General features: G+C 45.3%; 1 protein-coding gene across 6 annotated transcripts in view; it reads right to left on the reverse strand.

Moving 5' to 3' along the window:
* ETV6 (ETS variant transcription factor 6) overlaps positions 1 to 15,282 on the reverse strand; it is a 253,951-nt gene that overhangs the window by 190,924 nt on the left and 47,745 nt on the right. The gene's annotated exons all lie outside the window — the stretch shown is intronic.

The raw sequence follows: 15,282 nt of genomic DNA on the forward strand, positions 1-15,282 counted from the left end.
AACCATAATGTAAGTCCTTGTTGCCTCCAGAGGTGCCGTTTCACAGAAAATTATGAGACTGCCAATGAAAACACATGAGTTCTACGGAGATGTTTGAAAAAGTTAAAAAACAAAACAAAACAAAACACAGAGGTGGCAAAGGAATAAAACCCACCAAATTCAAGATGGTGGCTAACTCAGGTGGGAAGACAGCGAGATTCATTTTATCACTATGCTTTGTAACGCATATCTTCTTGTGTATATATCGAATATTATATAAAATAAAGGAGTTCCCTAGTGGTCTAGCAATTAAGGATCTGGCATTGTCACTGCTGTGGCTCAGGTCACTGCTGTGGCATGGATTCGATCCCTGGCCTGAGAACTTCTGCATGCCACAGCTGTGGAAAGAGCCAAAAAAATTAAAAAATAATAATAATAAGGGGAGAGACTAAGCGTCTAGGCCATGTAGTGAGACTGCCAACTCAGTCCAGCCTACTGACCACTCCTGCACAGAAATCCCCTTCTTGGCTCATTTTTATCTCCTCCGTCCAAGGGCTCGTGTTGCTAGATGACTCCTTCATGTGCTTAGCCCTTTCTTCTCAAATGGGTTTTAAGTCCCCGAAGTCCTGGGGCAGTTTCTTACATCTCTTCATTATCCCCACAGGTCTGGCTGAATGAGTAACTCAATAAACACCGAAGACAGAACACCAAGGTGGGTGGGGGCAAGGGTAAGAAAAATAAACCAGCGGAACAGCAGAACTGCTTGGGTGGCGCTGGGCTTCAGCTGCACGGAAGGCATGAATAGCTCCGTAACCGGCTTGAGGGATCAGAAGGCGAGCAGGGGCACGTGTGGGATTTTTACGTGCCTGCAAGGAAACAATGCCCATCCCACTTGGTGGTCTGCTACAAATAGTACCTGTGTCAGTAAGGATAACACAGCAAGGCTTGTGGACGGCAGTGCACACCAGCGAGCGGGGAGCCCTGATCAGCTGAGATGCCCAGACTGGGAGCACACTTCCCAGGCACGTGGGACACTCAGCCCCAAGTGTCCTTAACGAAACATACTGTGGCACTGTGGCGCTTCTAGCCAAGTTCCCAAGCCAATGTCCAGTCTCTCTCTCTCTCTCTTTTTTTTTTTTTTTGTCTTTTTAGGGCCACACCTGTGGCACATGGAAGTTCCCAGGCTAGGAGTTGAATCGGAGCTGTGGCTGCTGGCCACAACCACAGCCACACCAGATCCAAGCCATGTCTGCAACCTACAGCACAGCTCGCAGCAACGCTGGATCCTTCACCCACCAAGCGAGGCCAGGGATTGAACCCGTGACCTCATGGATACTGTGGTTCATGACCACTGCGCCACGAGGGGAACTTCCCAATGTCCAGTCTTTCGGCCAGTTTCCTCCGAGTCCAGTCGGTACTAGGAAGGCACCAAGCCTCCCCCAGAGAGCCAGCAGCAGGTGTGCTTTACGTGTCTTCGATTCCCTAAGTCCACACACTGTTAATTTTTCCCATCAGGACTCCTCAACCCTGAACGCAGCCTGTCCCCCCTTTGTCTCATGAACCCCAGGTCTGGCTCATTCCAGTTCCGGTTAAAGGAGATCAAGGCTGTGTGTGGTGATGGGCGCTCTCTCTCCCAGTGGAGCCAAGACTTAACTCTGGAGAAGGAGTGCAGATTGGGTCTCTGCTCACCACAGAGCTGGATGGAGATGATTTCTCTACTCGCCAAACTCTAGAGGATCAGGCAGGGAGAATCATAAACACAGCTGCTGAGCGAGGACTGCAGAGACTTCAAATAGCTTATAGACAGCTCCTGCTCAAAGGTCACTTAATGGGCTATAATTTAGGAGAGAAGGCTGAGATGAAAATTCCCGTAGCCCCAATCTAGTCCAACCTCATCTGTGAAACAGGCGACTATGGCCCCGTAAGGGGACATGTCAGGTCACTGGCAGGGTGAGAACTAGAACCGGGTCCCTCCTTACTCCACGGCCGATGCGGTTTCCACCACGATGCCCTCTAGGAGATGCAATTTTGTGCACCTGCCATGTATGGCCACAGAGTTTACGAACACAGGCACTGAATCAAAGAAAGGTCCAGATTAGACTCTATACATTTACAGGAAGGAGGCCAGAAGGCAGTCCAGGAGTGGAAAATAATTCTCTCCTCACACTCAGGGAAGGAACATCCACGGTCAGGGGTGAAGCCGAACTGCGACCATCATGCATACCCACCACCAAGACCTACGCGCTGGTTCCAACAATCGCCTCGTTTCTCCCATTTGGAAGAAAGTGCTCCTTCAAGACGGCAGGATTCCCAACACCAGCCTGCCGTTTGGAACTTGAGAGAATAAACGGAGGGCAGGAAAGGGACTGTTGGAAATGCACAGCATACATGGAATCAAAACGCCTCTGTCCAGCTCACCCAGGGCAATATCGAGGCTTGGAGCCCAGGAGACCAGTGCTAGGGGGTGAGCTGCCCACCACGGCACCCCTGGGGAGAAAGCCAGCCCACCAGAGGGTTTCTTGATTTTGTTTCGAGAAGCCAGGAATGAGAATTTCTGCTTTTCCTCGTCCGTGCATTCTTTTTTCCACTCTGGCCTCTTTTCCACTCCCGCTCTTCTTCTGGAATCTAAAACTGCACACTTTTGTTTACTTTCTGACAGTCCCTGAGGCTGGATCGCTGCTGTATGTGCAAGGCGCTGATTAGCATTCTGACCCTGGCTCCCTCTGCAGAGGCAGCCAGTGGAGCCCGGAGAAGTTGGCCACCAGCGATTACCAGGGAACAATAGGCCCTTTCTACAAAACACAGGTTTGTCTTCCTTTGCAAACACACACAGGAGCCGGTCCAGCCTACCTGACATGGTAGCGCAAAGAGTTCCCCAAACAAGAGATACCAACGTGCAGGCCCCCGTGTCCAACGAAGTCAAGACTTCACCCGATTCCACTGATAGAATTCGAGAGGTAAAACACGCGCCCCATCAGAAAGCAAAGAGATGCAGCCAGGGCCACAGTGGTTCTCGAGACCCCTGGCTCAGAATGGTCCAGCCCTGAGGGCAGCTGGGCTGCAGGGAACAGGCCTTCTAGGGACGCACCCCCCCCACCCCCTGCTGCCCATCCTCACCACCTGTCAATTGAAGAACTCCTCTGAGCTCGGTTCACCGAAGACATGCTCTCATCTGTCCTGCCCTCAAAAGACAATCCAGTTGGCCCTGCTGCTTCCCCAGCTCTTAACTTTAAGTCATCAGAAAACGGTGCCCATGGAGGTGAGACCCAGGGAGCCTTGAGGATAAGAAGGCCTCTCCACCCAATAGGGAGAAAAACCAGGTGGCTCTGATTCCCTATTTCACTCATGGGAAGAATGAATATTCATTAGCCTCTAAAAGCTAAAGTTCAACACCATCAGTCTCTCTACTCTTTGTCTTCTCGACCCTTCACAAGGGCCCTTCTTGCACTACATCCACTTTCACGGGGAAAAGACAGGGAGTCTGGTCCCTGCTCTGCCCATTACCAAACCGGGCGAGACTTCAGCTCCTGGGGCATGAGCTTCCCCGCCTGTGTACAAGGACAATAAGAACGCCACCCTGCTTTTCTCACACGGTTATTATCAGGATGGAACGAGATAACAAAAGCAAATATTTTAGAAGCTGCTTGACAAATGAAAGGCACTGTTATTCTCTTTCCAAGAGCTCAGACACAGGCCAATCGGCAGAAGGAACATTTGCTCCTTATCATACTGTCCTAAAGAGGGCTTGGCAGTGGACCTCCGAGCCACTGCAGCCCAAGGCCCTCCAAGATGGGTAAAGCCACAGCCGCTCAGGGATGGCTCCAAAACATGGGATCCCCTGCGCTACGTAAAGCTCTCAGAATGATTCTGGAAAAACCCATAGGCATGTAGTCATTCCACTGTGCTTCTGTGGTTATTAAAAGCACTTGACACCAGTCAGAATGGCCCTTATCCAAAAGAAAGCAAATAATAGATGCTGGAGAGGGTGTGGAGAAAAGGGAACCCTCATTCACTGTTGGTGGTAACATAAATTGGTGCAACCACTATGGAAAACAGTATGGAGTTTTCTCCAAAAACTAAAAACAGAACCATCCTATGATCCGGCCATCCCACTCCTGAGCATTTATCTGGAAAAGATGAAAAGATATCTAATTTAAGAAGATACACGCACCCAATGTCCATAGCAGCCCTATTCACAATAGCCAAGACACGGAAGCAACCTAAATGTCCACTGACAGATGAATGGATAAAGAAGAGGTGGTATATGTACCCAATGGAATATTACTCAGCCATAAAAAAGAATGAAATATTGCCATTCTGCCAGCAACATGGATGGACCTAGAGATTATCATATTAAGTCAGAAAGAGAGAAGACAAATATTATGCTATCAGTTATATGTGGAATCTGAAAAAAATATACACAAATCACTTATTTACAAAATAGAAACAGACTCACAGACATAGAAAACTAAGTTAAGGTAACCAAAGGGGAGGGGGACATATTAGGAGTCTGGGATTAACAGATACATACCACTATATATAAAAATAGATAAAAAACAAGGATTTAAGGATTTACTGCATAGCACAGGGAGCTATAGTCAGTATCTTGTCATAGTCTATAATGGAAAAGAATCTGAAGCTGTACACCTGAAAGACAATACTGTTTATCAACTGCAGTTAAAATAAAAAAAAAATTTTTTTTTTTTTTTGTCTTTTTAGTGCCTCACCCATGGCATATGGAGGTTTCCAGGCTAGGGGTCCAGTCGGAGCTACAGCTGCCAGCTTACGCCACAGGCACACCACCACCAGATCCGAGCTGTATCTGTGACCTACACCACAGTTTACGGTAACTCCGGATCCTTAACCCACTGAGTGAGACCAGGGCTCGAACCCACAACGTCATGGTTCCTAGTTGGACTCGTTTCCTCTGCACCACAATGGGAACTCCTAAAAAAATTTTTAAAGCACTTAAACGCAGGCAGCTAAGCTGACCTGCAGTCTGACTTCTGGGCTGAATCGAGTACAGAGATGATGAGGGTGTGATGGGCTGACGGGGGTGAGAATTGTCTCTGTGGCCTCTAATGTTCCCCGTGGAATATGCTTCTAGCAGAACCCAGTGGTTCAAAAAAAATTTCCTGGGGAAACAGCCATCATCCCAGGACACTTTGTAAAGTGAATTATTTGGGTGTGGGTGGGACTTTTGTTTTTGAAGAGATGATTTTTTCTTGTTTTGTTTAATTTTATTGTTTCGCCCTTCTGTTAATAGGCAAATGTTTGAAGTGAGCCCTCCTAAGGTCTGGGACCTCATGTCCTTAAGTCAGACTATGACAGACCAGACCAGACCAAATCAAGATACGTTTTTGGTTACACAAGGCGAGACGAGTCAAACAGTCCAAGGCACAGAGGCTGTTTGCCGCAAAATTGCTCCATTAGCCCAACACCGATAATCTAATCTGGAGTCGCTCAGAAAAAAATCTGAAGGCCGGGGCAGAGAATGTAAATACAGGAGTCAGATGCTTGACACACACACACACACACACACACACACACACACACACACTCTCTCTCTCTCTCTCTCCCTCTCTCCCTCTCTCTCTCTCTCTCTCTCTCTCTCTCTCTCTCTCTCTCCCAGATGACTTACAAACAGGGAAAACTAGGTTTTTAGAGAGCCTTTGGCTGTTTTAGAAAAAAAAAAAAAAAGAACAAACTTTATGCAGCAGCAGGGCACTGTCGACGGCTTCCCAGACTTAGCGTGTCTGAGAACGAGCCCAAGTGCTTTTTAGGACACTCTGTGTCTCCTGTTTTTAGCACACTCTTACCTAAAGCAGAGGCAACAAACAACAGGAGGAAAGGCCCTGAGAATTCCCTTTCCTTCCACTCTCACCTCCCCCCCTTCTCTTGAACCCCAGGCAAGCATCCCTTCCAGGAGTCCATTACCCACTGACCGGTTTTGTGCACTTTTCTCACCCTTGGTACCCCACTTCTCCCCCTGGCGGCCTCACTCGTTCGTTCGTTCAACAGCTATTCTTAAGTACCTACTATGTGCCAACTTTGTGCTTGAGGCTAGAAAAACAGAAAAGAACAAAACAGAGTCCCTGTCCTCCTGGTACCTCCCTTGTAAGAGAGAAACAGACAAAAGAATGGGGGAGGGGGGAAGGAATATTTGCAAGGTGTAATCATCATTAAGAAGGACACAGGAGTTCCCGTGGTGGCATAGAGGAAATGAATCTGACTAGTATCCATGAGGACACAGGTTCGATCCCGGGCCTCGCTCAGTGGGTTAAGGATCTGGCGTTGCCGTGAGCTGTGGTGTGGGTTGCAGAGGAGGCTCAGATCCCACATTGCTTCGGCTGTGCTGTAGGCCAGCAGCTTTAGCTTTGATTTGACCCCCTAGCCTGGGAACCTCCATATGCTGCAGCTGCAGTCCTAAAAAGAAAAAAAAAAAAAGAAAAAGAAAAGAAAGAAAGAAAAAAGAAGGACACAAAAAGACTGAGGAAAAACTAAGGAAAGCCTGGCTATCCTCTGGGATGAACAGGAGAGCCTTTCTTTTCTCACGTTCAACACCTTCGAAACACCCATTTACTTTGGGTGTTGACACTTATACTCACAGGGCAGTCAATGACCCATCTCTCCCTACACTTTCCTTCCAGTCTTAAAATGGAAAGGAATTACATACTCGCCAGATCCCTCAGGAAGCTCTCCAGCTCAGCCTCCTTAGCCTCCAGGAAGGAAACTCCACATCTCCCAGTGGGTGGTTACGAGGCGTTCTGCTGGGCTCTGTGAACCATTCAAAATAACTCCCATAATTAACATGCGTGTCCTCCTTCCCCTTCATGCTTCATATTGGGAATTAAAAAAAAAAAATCCAATAGTCAACTGCACAGTGAAAACCTGGCCACTGGTTAAATCCTCACGAGGGCAGAGGGTGTATTTTCAACTTCTTGGTATCTAATATTCTGTGATAATCTAAATGGGAAAAGAATCTGAAAGAGAATAGATGTGTATATATGTATAACTGAATCACTTGGTTGTACAATGGTAATTAGCACAACCTTGCAAATCAACCACAGTTCAATAAAGTTTTTTGTTTTTGTTTTTGTTTGTTTGTTTGGTCTTTTTGCCTTTTCTAGGGCCGCTCCCACACATATGGAAGTTTCCAGGCCAGGGGTTGAATCAGAGCTGTAGCCACCAGCCCACGCCAGAGCCACAGCAACTCGGGATCCGAGCCGCGTCTGCAACCTACACCACAGCTCACGGCAACGCTGGATCCTTAACCCACTGAGCAAGGCCAGGGATCAAACCCGCCACCTCATCGTTCCTAGTTGGATTCGTTAACCACTGAGCCACACCAGGAACGTCCAATAAAGTTTCTAAAAGTGAAAAAAACAAACTTCTTGGTATCATTCCCACTGGCTTGCCCATAAGTAGTCTCTTACTCTTTTTATATTGAAGATAACTAAGTCAGCCCATTGTAGTCCCCAAATTTCTCTAACCTTTCCTTTTAAAACCCATGCCCTACATCTTAAATTATGTTAATCATACTCCTCTTGGTCTTCTATATTTATACACACTTTTAAAGCGGTGACTAAAACAGGAAAAAATACTCTAAAAAGGAACTGACTAATGCAAAGGTTAGCAAAAGGGTTATTTTCCTTGAAACTCATCTTATTTTTAGTATATTTCAGCACTTTTTCCTCAATCAGCTTTTCGTCAACTAATGACTTCTGGAGATGCTCTTCTTTGAATAACTTGTACCAAGTAGTAGTTTCCCTTTCTGAATGTGTGGGGCCCTCCTTACAGCGCACTCGTTAAGAGGACCAACTGAATTCTGTTTTTTCTAATGCTCCACAGTAATTTCTAAACATCTTACAACACAGTATACAAACTACCTTTGGGCAAGAATGACGTCTTTTTCTGTTAAGCTGCCTGTCAAAACACTTGGGAAGAGCTGAGTTCTTTTTCTTTCTTTCTTTCTTTTTTTTTTTTTTGGCCGAGCCCATGGCATGCCTGAAGTTCCCAGGCCAGGAATCGAACCCACGCCACAGCAGTGACAATGCTGGATCCTTAACCTCTAGGCCACCAGGGAACTCCCAGAGCTGAGTTCTCTGTGGACCATGGAGACATGCTGATGGCTGCCCCAAGGATTTCTCAGCTTTGTTCTTCAACGTGTTTTACTCATTTTAAGAAAGCGAGTTCTTCTGCTACCAAGAGATCACCGGGAGAGGAGAGTGCGTTCCTAATGTAGCGTGGCTGATCTGCTCTAACCGCAATTATATTCCGACTCGTCTATGTCTATCATATACAATCTTAACAACCGTATCTTTCCACATGAAAGATGTATTGGAACCACATCACTCAGCACGTGGAAAACTACGGAAAACTACCCCCAAACGTGCATGACTGAGTGGAAAGCCTGAAGGTAGGAACCTGTCCAGTTGTCCTTTACACACCAATCCCTTCCTGCCACTCTGGTTACACTAACAAAAGATCTGATAGAAAATACAGACACAAAACTGGAATTGAAATAAGAACTTCAGAATATTAAGAAAGCAAGCCAGGTGGGGGTGGGCCCATGATCTCTGACGTCAACAAACCCAGTGAACACTACTGACCATGAGCAAACTCTTGTCTGGCTGCCCTGGCTCACACCCTCAGCACCTCCTGCCAAAGACGGTGCAACCACTTTGCCTCCCACTCTCCGCCATACATGCTGCTTTCCAATCCCATCTCTCTTCCTCTGATCTAGCCATCACCCAGTCAACCCACAAATCGATTTGGGTCAGTCTCACTGCATGACACCTCCAAGTGATCTGTTCCCATGAACTCCTCAGCACGGTGTTCCAACTCCTCTAAGCCCCCATCATTCGCCACCCTCTGCTTTCCATATCCACAGCCCACTGCTACCCTTCCAACAAACCCCGAGTTTTCATGCGCCTTAGTTCAGGCTGTTTGTGGAATGCCCTCCCTTCTTTCTCTACCTTGAACACCTATTCATCCTTCAAGGCCCATCTGAAATACCCCCTCTTCTTGGAAGCTTTCTTAAATTTCAATCACAGTCTTCAACAGATGAGAAGATCCCTTCTGGTCCCTTTTCTAGCTCTAGCACACAGTACGATATAGTTAGCAGAGTATACAATTGTCTCCTTCAAAAGACTGAGCTATCTTTGGCCTCATCCACTGGTCAGAAGTAGAGCCTCTGACACACAGGAGATGTTCACGTGTTGCTCTAATATTAATTGCCTCGGCTCTGCTACTCTGCTCCCCAGAAGAATACCACCCAGGAAGAACAGGGCTTGCCCTTGGAAATGTCATTCCAGGAAAAGGCCAAGTATGGTTCTGAAAGAAAAATCCACCGCTGGCTACAAAACCTAGAAAGAGTGGAACTCTTGAGTCTTAAAAGACAATAGCTGCCTTAAATGAATGAAATTCTGATACGACATAGATGAACCTTGAAACATAATGCTAAGTGAAATAAGTCAGTCACAAAAGGACAAATATTGTATGCGGTACCCGGAGTGGTTAAATTCTTAAAGACAAAAAATAGAATGGTGGTTACTAGAGAGTTGGGGGGCATTATTTTTATTTATGTATGTATGTTGTATTTTTATTAAAGTATAGTTGATTTATAATGTGTTAGTCTCTGGTGTTTAGCAAAGTGATTCAGTTATATATACATATTCTTTTTCGTATTTTTTCCATTATGGTTTATTGCAGGATATTGAATATAGTTCCCCGTGCTCTACGGTAGGACTTTACCACTTATCTTTTCTCTGTATAGCAATTTGTATCGGTTAATCCCCAATTCTTAATTTATCTCCTCTAGCCCCTTTCCCCTTTGGCAAACATAAGTTTGTTTTCTATGTCTGTGAGTCTTTCTGTTTTGTAAATAAGTTCATTTGCATCATAGTTTAAATTCTACCTATAAGTGATATCATATGGTATTTGTCTTTCTCTGACTTACTTCATTTAGTATGATAATTTCTAGGTCCAGCCATTTAATGCTGTAAATGGCATTATTTCATTCTTTTTTATGGCTGAGTGGTCTTTGTGTGTGTGTGTGTGTGTGTGTGTGTGTGTGTGTGTGTGTGCGCGCGCGCGCGCACGCGCATGAGCGCGCACTCGTGTGCGCATGCAAGGAGAATTCCTATTCAGCTGGGTACCAAGTTTCAGTTGGAGAAGACAAAAAAAATTCTGGAGATGAAGAGTGGACACTGTTGCATAACAATATGAATGTAGCTAGTGATGCTGAATTGTACACATAAAAATGGTTAAAGTGGTAAATTTTATGTTATTATATTTTACCACATTTTTAAGGGGGTGGGGGGACACAGTGGCTAAAAGCCAAAATAATTAAAACTTAAACACAGGCACATGAAGGAGACTCAGGCAGTCAATTTGAATTTGCTGACCCACTCTCAGATTACAGGAATGAGGGGATTGTCCCTGGAGCCTTAAAATGGAAATTTTAGCACTAGTGCTTAGAAGCCCTGACTCCTACAGTAGGAAAGAATATACAGAATGTATTCAACACCTTTCACTCAATGCAATCAGTACATAGTGAGCACCTTCACTGTTCCAGGGCGCACGCTAGGTAGGTGCTGAAATATATCAAAGTTGATGAAAAACAGCCTGGAGCATCCTAGGAAGAATGAGACATCTACTCAAACAGCCACAGCACCGGGTTGAGGTTTATAAAAAGAGATACAAATGCAGGCTAGGAAAAAGAGTAACGGTCGGTTCAAGGAAGCTTTCCAAGAAGAGTTCTGGGAAGGCAAATTCAGAAACACTGAATGGAGGAAGGATGCTGACCTTGGTCCATCTACCCCTGTACGTCCCCAGCAGCAAGTGAAGACGGGACACTCGGGATGTCCCAGGTCCTTCCAGCTGGAGGACTCTGCCACCCTCCGTGTTACATTAAATATTAAATATATAATATATATTATATTATAATATATTATATTATATTAAATGTACACACACACACACACAATGCATGCTATATGACATGGAAGTGCGGAGGGGAGCCACAATATTTTGGATATTTGGCTGGATCTGACCCAGTAAACACTTTTCTCTCCTCTTGACCCCTATCTGAAGCTGCTACATTCTGCCACTCAAAAAAAAAAAAAAAAAAAAAAAAAAACTCAATCATCAACAAAACCTTTGTATTTTATTTCCCCTCAGTATTTATACCTTGTATGATATCTTGCAGGATAATGCTCTAGGTTTCTAGAAATACAGAAAAAACACATACACACAACTACATATTTTTGCTCTAAAACTTCAGTTTCTAATACTCCAGTCAATTTTTGCCCTTCTCCCAACAAGAGCCATCCACATAAATGGTTCTACAGAGTGAAACATGTAGACCTACTCTGCCTTTTCCAGATTATTGGTATTTTATGGGAATAATAAAGTACAAAATGCTGAATTAGAAAGAATGTTTTAGATGAATTAATATGAACAAGCTGTGTTCTACCAACTCAAGGAATCTGTCTGTAGGGTTTGGTTTTTTTGGTGTATGCAGCAGAAGTGTTATTAATACATGCAAATCCCACTAAATTCTGGTTTCCTTCGATTTGTTCCATATGTCTTCAGGAAAATGAGAAGGCCTAGTTCAAGTAGAAAAGCAAGGACATTGTCCCTCCACTTAATGAGTGCATTTCTAAAGAAACAACCTATTATAAGTATCCCTTTGCAACACTGCAGTGATTTAAGTACCTGATAAAGGAGAGGAAGCATTCTGAGCATAGGTAGCATTATGTTCTACTGGAAGGATCTTCAGAGTCGGATGGTAGTGGGCTTCTGGAATCTGCCTGCCTATGTTCACACCTGGGAACTTTCTGTCTGTCAACCTCGGGCAGGTTGGAGAACTCCTAACCCTCAAGTTCCCTACCTGTCAAATAGTTTAGTAATGGTACCACCTAACTCAGAAGGTTGTGCTGAGAACTGAACGAGCACGCAGTGGGGTGAAGCTCTGCACATATTTGGTTTGTGGTAAGTGCTTAGTAAATGTTAGTCTTTATTATTCATCAAATGGTACTCATTGCAATGCAACCACTGGCTGCTCTGCAACTTTCAGGAGCTTTCTGGTTCTTCCTACTTGGTTCTATCCCTTACAAGGATAGGAGGGGAAAAACTGAGGTTACATCTATCAAGAAATTTCAAGTACAGGGAAACATTAAACTCCTCCTTTGCTTGTTTTGAAGGGACAAGTTGCCACGTGTGGGGTACGGCTGTGAGGCAGCCCACACGATAAGGAGCTGAGGGCAACCTCTAGCCAACAGCTAACAAGAAGCTGACACCCGCTGTCCTACAACCACAAGGTAAAAACTGGCCAACAAAAGCAGATTCTTCCCAGGTCAAGCCTCAGATGAGACCACAGCCCAGGCTGACACATGAATGGCAGCCTTGTGATACTCTGAGCAGATGACCCAGATAAGCTGCGTCCAGATTCCTGACCTGCAAAAACTGAGAGATAGAAAAAGTGTGTTGTGGAGTTCTTGTTGTGGCTCAGTGGTAACGAACTCAACTAGTATCCACGAGGATGCGGGTTCGATCCTGGGGTTAAGGACCTGGCATTGCCGTGGGCTGCCATGTAGGTCGCAGATGCAGCTCGGATCTGGCGTTGCTGTGGCTGTGGTGTAGGCCGGCAGCCGCAGCTCCAATTTGACCTCTAGCCTGGGAACCTCCACATGCCATGGGTGCAGCCCTAAAAAAGCTACTGCATTATGCAACAATAGAAAACTAGTATTCACAGGGAGCTTGGGAATGCTGGCAGATACACATAGTACAAAACGCACACGCACACACATAAAGATACACACAGATTCCTATGATTTAACCATTGCTGGGGTGATGTAGTTTTTAAGAACACTAAGGCGGGAGGGGACAATAAACCAAGACACTTAGAAGTGAATGGTACCAACGACTTTCTCCACAGGGCGGGGGCGGGGGAGATGGAAAAAAAATTTACAGTTTCCTGTGGCACTGCACCAAACAAGTAACAACCACAGGTTTTGTTTTCAATTTATTTTCAAATTAGGTAAGGCAGCCTTTCTGGAAACCAAATTGGGCAAGAGATTCTGTCAAGGTCCCAGTCCTCTTGCCAAATTGCATTACCTTATGGGCATGATTGAAATCTCTGGGGACCTAATTATGGGAAAGGCCCACAGATCAGATGCCCAGGTTGGCCAGCCAAACGCGACTGGGTTCATGTTAAATAAACGGACCCGAGCCGGGAGATCAGAAGAACCTTGTGTAAAAGATCTGGGGTCTGAGTTCATTTTCTAGTTAAATACCAGAATTTCCCGGGTCCTTTTCAAAAGGACACTGTCTGCCATCAAGCCACTTACCTGATGTTCCTATGGTAACATCCCTCCCATTTGATCAGTACTTCCATTTAAACCTCTGCCCTTAAAATCTTTGGTAGCCAGGAGCCTTCTAAAACAATCTGCACAGGAATCAAGTCATTGAACCAGTAAGGTGGTTCCTTGGAGATGATCTAGTCTAAACCGCATGGCCCACAGAATTCAGATGACGGGCTCGAGTTTAAAAGCAGAATTTTTGCACCAACTTCAAGCTCTTTCTAGAGAACAGACAGGAGGGATTGATTTCTCTCAACCTTCCCTTTCATCTTTCCTGCATCTGCCTGTTCAATGGCCTGCAGCCTCGGCTCAGCATCCCCCTTGCCAAGGAGGCATTTCTGTGAAGTCCCAACTCTGAACGGACAAGATCTCAAGTAACTGCTGTGGATCTTACAGGGTGGGGTGACATTCACCACCAAGTTTCTGCCACGGCTTCTTGGGGGCTGTCAATCCCCAAGAAATTTCAGCCAAGTCACGGCAGTGAAATTAAATTACTGGCTCCACCTCTCAAGTGATGAGCTAAGGCAGATTGTAATCATACGCTTCCACCCAAATTCACCAACTGCAGCTGAGGGGTGGGGGGCAGAGACAGCATGCAAACCTACTTGTTCAAAGGTAACAAACAGGTACCTTGAGTACTCAAAGGTAACAAACAGGTACCTTGAGTATTGCCTACAATTTCTCTATAATTTATTTATCTGTCTTACAATAGCAATCATGTGTTTTCCATATCGCTACAAGGAATTAAAAGATAATGTTAAAAACAGTCTCTGTCCTCAGGGAGTTTGCAGTCTTGTGAAGAAGTCAAACATTTAGCAAGTACTATACTAACAGAGACTCTTGACTGAGCATTTACTGTGTGCCAGACTGGTTCTGAGTGTTCTCTGTGGGTGAATTCCCTTAATGCTCAATGCAACTCAATGAGGTAGCCTTTATTTTAAATCCCTAATTCACCAACAAACGAAGGCACAGAAGGTTGCCCAAAGTTCATACCTTCATTGTTTCAACAAATATTTGCCTACTGTGTTCTAGGCACTGCTCTGGGTGCAAGGGATACAGCAGTGAACAAAAGAGATGAAAACCCCTGTTCCCCTGGAGCCTAGGGATTCGTGGAAAGAGAAAAATATTAAGTAAAAAATAACAAGAATCAATGTCTGAGAGTGACAGGTGCTAAACAGAAAAACGAAGCAGGAAGGGGAACCAAAGGGTTGTGTGGAGGGTGTTGGGTGGAGGGGGTTGGGTAGGTACTATTTTAAAAAGGTTGGCCTGGAAGGGTTTTAGGTACTATTTTAAAAAGGTTGGCCTGAGGGGTCCCCAAGCAGCAGAGTTAGGTGGGCAGGTGGTCGTGCTGGACCCCAATACTTAGTGGCCCACCACCACATGCAGTGCAAAAAGGGCTAGGGAGAGAGCTCTGACTTCCCTTCTAGTCAACTCCTTAAAAGAGAGCTTTTTTTCTCTTCTGATTATAAAAGTAATGTGCCCTTATTGAAAAAAAAGGGGGGGGGTTAAAAGTGCATTTTCATGTGAAATCTAAAAGAGAAAAAGATAAGAGCTCCTGCTGTGGCACAGCGGGTTAAGAAAAAGATAAGAGTTCCCGCTGTGGCACAGTGGGTTAAGAGGGCTCAGGTCACAGCAGAGGCACAGGTTCAATCCCCAGCCTGGAACAGTGCATTAAAGGATCCAACGCTGCCACAGCTGCGGCTCAGATTCCACCCCTGGCTTGGGAACATCCATATGCCACAGGTGTGGCTACAAAAGGAAAAAAGAAAAAAGATACAGAGGTACTTATATACAAAACAGAAATAGCCCGGCAGACATAGGAAAAAAAAAAAAAACTTGCGGTTACCAGAGAGGGGAAAATCAGGATAAATCAGGCGGTTGGCGTTAACAATACACACTACAGAATATAAAACAGATAACCAACAAGGACCTACTA

The sequence above is a fragment of the Sus scrofa genome, chromosome 5 (genome assembly GCF_054392235.1).
Source record: "Sus scrofa isolate SSC_HxYL_T2T_F1_AM1 chromosome 5, Sscrofa_HxYL_maternal_Yorkshire_Landrace_v2.0, whole genome shotgun sequence".
NCBI lineage: Eukaryota > Metazoa > Chordata > Mammalia > Artiodactyla > Suidae > Sus > Sus scrofa.